Source organism: Podarcis tiliguerta, assembly GCF_965153285.1.
Source record: "Podarcis tiliguerta genome assembly, chromosome: 14".
Classification (NCBI taxonomy): Eukaryota; Metazoa; Chordata; class Lepidosauria; order Squamata; family Lacertidae; genus Podarcis; species Podarcis tiliguerta.
In genome coordinates this window covers 15459189-15465505 of record NC_139547.1, presented here as the reverse complement: position 1 = coordinate 15465505, position 6317 = coordinate 15459189, and the positions used below count along the sequence as shown (strand labels likewise).

The 6317-nt window shown below is 45.1% G+C and overlaps 1 protein-coding gene across 1 annotated transcript in view; it reads left to right on the top strand.

The window, feature by feature from the left end:
* The window catches only part of SLC27A2 (solute carrier family 27 member 2), a 60761-nt gene extending 59758 nt beyond the window's left edge, over positions 1-1003 (top strand). Inside the window, exon 11 of the mRNA XM_083412028.1 lies at positions 976-1003. The gene's annotated coding sequence lies outside the window, so the exon portion shown is untranslated. The remainder of the gene's footprint in view (positions 1-975) is intronic.
* The last annotated feature ends 5314 nt before the right edge of the window (positions 1004-6317 follow it).

Here is a 6317-nt window from a genome sequence, read left to right as displayed (position 1 = left end):
AGAGAGAGAGAGAGAGAGAAATTTAAGTTGCACCAAGCTAAATATTTGGAACTGAGTGAGTTCCTCACTGGGGAAATTCCTCAGACGCAATACGGTACTCTGTTGTTTTGAATTCAACCAAAGCTCATTGCAGAGGTCAAGCCAAAATAACATACAATAGATCAGGACATGGGTGGCACTGTGGTCTACCACTGAGCCTCTGGGGCTTGCCGATCAGAAGGTCAGCGGTTCGAATCCCTGCGACAGGGTGAGCTCCTGTTGCTCTGTCCCAGCTCCTGCCAACCTAGCAGTTTAAAAGCATACCAGTGCAAGTAGATAAATAGGTACTGCTGCGGCAGAAAGGTAAACGGCGTTTCTGTGCACCGTCTCGGTGTTTCGTTGCACCAGCAGCAGTTTAGTCCTGCTGGCCACATGACCTGGAAAGCTGTCTGTGAACAAACGCCGGCTCCCTTGGCCTGAAAGCAAGATGAGTGCCACACCCGATAGTCGCCTTTGACTGGACTTAACTGTCCAGGGGTCCTTTACCTTTACCTTTTTTACCATAGATCAGTAATAATAATAATAATAATAATAATAATAATAATAATTTATTTATATCCCGCCCTCCCCAGCCAAAGCCGGGCTCAAAGCGACTAACAACAGTAAAATAATACAGCATTCTAAAATCAATTCATTATAAAATCAGTTCAAATCAAATTGATGGCAACCATTGGGCTAGAGTTCTGTGAAGAATTACCCTCTTCCCTCCCTGAATCATTTGAAAATGGCTAAGGGTACCCTGGCCCTCCTACAGCTCAATACCTTAAGGATTGCCTCTCCTCATAGAAACCCACCAGGACCCTGCAGTTGTCATTTGAGGGCCTTTTCTGTGTCCCTGCTCACTCAGAGATTTGGAGGGTGGCAGCACAAGAACAGACCTTTTCTGTGGTGGCTCCCCATCTGTGGAATGCTCTCCCCAAAGAGGCTCACCTGCAGTGGAGTAGCGTGGGGGGTGCAGGGGGGGCCGGCCGCACCGGGCACAACATCGGGGGGGGCGCTCGCACTCGCAGCTCTCTGCCCCTACCTGGCTCACTCACTCACTCTCTCTCACTGCAGTGCTGGCTGTGCGAATCCGATCCGAGCCGCCGGGTCGCCGCCCACTGTGGAGGGGAGGGTGCGAGGCGTGCGGTGCGGTGCGGAGAGAGAGCGAGGGACTATCTGGGGGAGGGACAGTGCAGCGGGGGGCGCAAATTACTTGCCTTGCCCCGGGTTAGTAAAGGTAAAGGTACCCCTGCCCGTACGGGCCAGTCTTGACAGACTCTAGGGTTGTGCGGCCATCTCACTCAAAGAGGCCAAGGGCCAGCGCTGTCCGAAGACACTTCCGGGTCACGTGGCCAGCGTGACATCGCTGCTCTGGCGAGCCAGAGCCGCACACGGAAACGCCGTTTACCTTCCCGCTAGTAAGCGGTCCCTATTTATCTACTTGCCCCCGGGGGTGCTTTCGAACTGCTAGGTTGGCAGGCGCTGGGACCGAACAACGGGAGCGCACCCCGCCGCGGGGATTGCCCCGGGTTAGGGGGCGCAAATTACTTGCCTTGCCCCGGGTGCTGACAACCCACGCAACGCCACTGCTCACCTGGTGCCATCATTACATATCCTTAAGTTCTAGGCAAAAACATTCCATTGGTCGTTAAATGATCTTCTATGGTCTGTTAAAGCTGGGGTAGGGACTGTTATTATGATCCTTTCATTATTATGCATTTTACTATGTTTTTATTATTATGCTCCATAAAATGTGCTCTTAATGTTGTACACAGTAAATAATAATAATAATAATAATAGGGTCCAACCATGGTGCAACCATGTAGAAAACAAAAGTTATGATACAAAATGCAGAAAATAATAAACATTATATACAATTTACCCCAGAAGGCCCCTCTGGAATATATCCTACGTGTTGCGTGTTGTCTCTGAGATAAATACAAAATAAAGATAAGCCAGTGTTTCTAGAAGTTTTGACCTTTTTCTCTTTTTTGTTCTGTTTCTTTCCCACTAGGGTGATGGATCAAAATAGTTTTGCAATTCAAGCAGCTCAAAGCCCTAAGCAACCTAAGCCCTGCCTCCTATTTTACGCTCCAGCATTTCTGCGATGAAAATATGATATTATTATTATTATTATTATTATTATTATTATTATTATTATTATTACTATTATTATTATTATACCCCGCTTATCTGACTGGGTTGCCCCAGACACTCTGAGCAGCTTACAACATATGTAAAAACATAATAAAATGTCAAATGTTTAGAACTTCCCTATACATTTTCTGAAAACTTGAGCTGAATCACTGGGCATTCCTTCCCCTTTTCATTTTTATTTTATATTTTAGCTTCCTATGTATTATATAATTATGCTGCTCCTCTTCTAAGGAACACAGACCAGACCGGTAGCTTCTACTGGATACTTCTGCTGAAATTTAACAAAACAAAGTGAAAAGGGCTATCACACCCTTTATATTTCCACAAAAACACTGGAAAGCATTATAGAGTTACAGTCATTGACTGGTCTCTGCTCCCCGATCACTAGACTGAGATTGATGAGACTGAATTAACTTCAGGGTGGCTACTTATATAACACACACACACACACACACACACACACACGGGAACCCAGCCAGATGGGCTAGGTATAAATAATTTTTAACAATTATTAGTACAGTGGTATCTCGGGTTAAGTACTTAATTCGTTCCAGAGGTCCGTTCTTAACCTGAAACTGTTCTTAACCTGAAGCACCACTTTGGCTCATGGGGCCTCCTGCTGCCGCCGCGCTGCCGGAGCACGATTTCTGTCCTCATCCTGAAGCAAAGTTCTTAACCCAAGGTACTATTTCTGGGTTAGCGGAGTCTGTAACCTGAAGCGTCTGTAACCTGAAGTGTATGTAACCCGAGGTACCACTGTATATGCTAATATATATGTAGAAATATAAATGTATGAATTATTACTATCATTTAAATACAATCCATCTCACAAGAGACCAAACGACCTGTGTACCTGCTCACTCTACTGTCCAAGTGTTGCTCCCCTTAGGAGTATAAACAAACAAACAAACAACAACAACAACAAATAATAATAATAATAATAATAGACATTTTACAGTGTAAGGTAAAGGGACTCCTGACCATTAGGTCCAGTCATGACTGACTCTGGAGTTGCGGCGCTCATCTCACTTTATTGGCCAAGGGAGCCGGCGTACAGCTTCCAGGTCATGTGGCCAGCATGACTAAGCCGCTTCTGGCAAACCAGAGCAGCGCACTGAAACGCCGTTTACCTTCCCGCCGGAGCGGTACCTATTTATCTACTTGCACTTGACATGCTTTCGAACTGCTAGGCTGGCAGGAGCAGGGACCAAGCAACGGGAGCTCACCCCGTCACGGGGATTCGAACCGCCAACCTTCTGATTGGCAAGCCCTAGGCTCTGTGGTTTAACCCAGAGCACCACCCGCATCCCTATTTTACAGTGTACAGGCCATCAAAAGGCTATTTGGGATTAAAAGCATGGCAAAGAGCTAGGATTTTTACATGTGTTGCGTGATGATCACACTAAACCACTGGTTCCCAACCTTTTTTTGGCCATGCCCCACTTTAGCATCTCTAAAATCCTGACACACACCCTGGTAACATATACCGTATTTTTCGCTCTATAAGATGCACCAGACCACAAGACGCACCTAGTTTTTGGAGGAGGAAAACAAGGGAAAAAATATTCTGAATCTCAGAAGCCAGAAAAGCAAGAGGGATCGCTGCGCAGTGAAAGCAGCAATCCCTCTTGCTGTTCTGGCTTCTGGGATAGCTGCGCAGCCTGCATTCGCTCCATAAGACGCACACACATTTCCCCTTACTTTTTAGGAGGGAAAAAGTGAGTCTTATAGAGCAAAAAATACGGTAATACTTGTTATTCAAAAAGTGAAGGAAGCCTTCACTTTCGCTCTTAATAACTCATTCTCGAATTGCTCCCCTTAAAAATCAAATTGCCCCCATGTGGGACGTGTGCCCTACTTTGGAAACCATGGCACTAGACTGAATTATTGGTTGTTAAGTGTGGTTGGTAAGAAGCTTTAGTCATTCAGTTCCTAGTAGTAGACCCTGATGCACAGAATTTTGCCACTTTGATGGTGATGTCACGTCTTCCCTGCCACCAGTTCTGGAAAGACTCCAGGAACTTTGGAAGAGGAACCAGCTGCCAGCTGTTGCCAGCTTCTCGGTGGGACTCCTGTGGTTTCTTGCCTTTTTGCAGTACTGAAGCTATGAATCAGCAGCTCCCAGCAAAATCTGCCACTGCAGCCCCAGCTGAATTGCATCATCTAGCTGGGCTGGTTCATTGACTATGCAAAAGCCTTTGACTGTATCAACCACAGCAAACTATGGCAAGTTCTTAAAGAAATGGGAGTGCCTGATCACCTCATCTGTTTCCTGAGAAATCTCTATGTAGGACAAGATGCTACAGTTAGAACTGGATATGGAACAACTGATTGGTTCAAAATTGGGAAAGGAGTACGACAAGGCTGTATATTGTCTCCCTGCTTATTTAACTTATATGCAGAAATCATCATGTGAAAGGCTGGGCTGGATGAATCCCTAGCCGGAATTAAGATTGCCGGAAGAAATATCAACAACCTCAGATATGCAGATGACACAACCTTGATGGCAGAAAGTGAGGAGGAATTAAAGAACCTTTTAATGAGGGTGAAAGAGGAGAGTGCAAAATATGGTCTGAAACTCAACATCAAAAAAACGAAGATCATGGCCACTGGGCCCATCACCGCCTGGCAAATAGAATTGATGCCTTTGAATTATGGTGCTGGAGGAGACTCTTGAGAGTCCCATGGACTGCAAGAAGATCAAACCTCTCCATTCTTAAGGAAATCAGCCCTGAGTGCTCACTGGAAGGACAGATCCTGAAGCTGAGACTCCAATACTTTGGCCACCTCATGAGAAGAGAAGACTCCCTGGAAAAGACCCTGACGTTGGGAAAGATTGAGGGCACAAGGAGAAGGGGACAACAGAGGATGAGATGGTTAGACAGTGTTCTCGAAGCTACCAGCATGAGTTTGACCAAACTGCAGGAGGCAGTGGAAGACAGCAGTGCCTGGCATGCTCTGGTCCATGGGGTCACGAAGAGTCAGACACGACTAAACGACTAAACAACAACAACAAAAGCTGGGCTGGTAGAGTAAAAGCTGGGTGTTTGCTGGAGCGAGGGTGAGAGAAAAGGGGATGACTTCAAAGTAGTATTAGCAATATAGTAATGCTGATACTTCAAGGAAAAATAAGTAGAAAAGATGCCAAATCCTGGTTGGGGGCAAGTACTCCATCGTGAGCAAACCCCGACAGTGATTTAACATCACGAAACATGCAGCAAAGTGTGAAAATATAGGTTATTAGATTTTTAAAATATGTCTTTCCAAGTGGGTTCCAAAAATAGCCCCCTCTTCTCCCAGCATAGGAAAAGACTGTAGGTTAAAAATGGTTTACTTACAAACTCCCCAAAGGTCAAGTTCATGTGCTTTTCTATACATCAGTCAGAAAGGTTGCACGTGCAGTAAAATTTGGTTTAGTTCCAAAGTGGTTAAAGTTCTTAAATTACTGTTATGGGAACTCAATAATGGCTTGTGAGAGCCAAGTGGCTAAGCAGAACAACTGGTTTAGCCTCTTCACAGGCTGAGTTCATCTGGTAACCTGGGAAGGGAACAAAGACTTGATTACCTAGTTCCTCCCAAGGTGAGGGGACGTGAACTTACCTGGCAGGACAGCTCACTCTATGGTCTTAACCCCTTTGTGCATAAATTAGACCTAAGCATGTGAATCCTTAAAACCTTAAAAGTCGAAACCTGGTCATAAATATAAGTACCAATTTTGTGATTTGGCCATATCTCCACTGTTATCTGTAGTACAATAGTACTTATATTTTATTTTATAAATTGCTTGCTGGTCACTGACCATATTAAAGATATTTGAATTTTGAATTTGACCTAAGCATGTTGGCTATATGAGGCTGGTTACCCCACAAATATGCGCTCAACTGTTTTAGCAGCAGACTACAAAAGCAGATCACCAGCTGACTATTAACAGAAAATGTTCCTCCTGTCTGCATAAGGCTAGCAGCAAAAATAAGTTTTCAACAAACATTTGAAAGTTAAGATTCTGATAGAAGGCACCTGCTGAATCCCTACTGGCAAAGCATTCGCAGGCCCTGTTTTGTGTCAATGTCAAATGAGCCTCCCCAACTCAGGAGACAACCAGCAACGCTCCTACAGATGATCTCAGTGGCTGAGCTGAC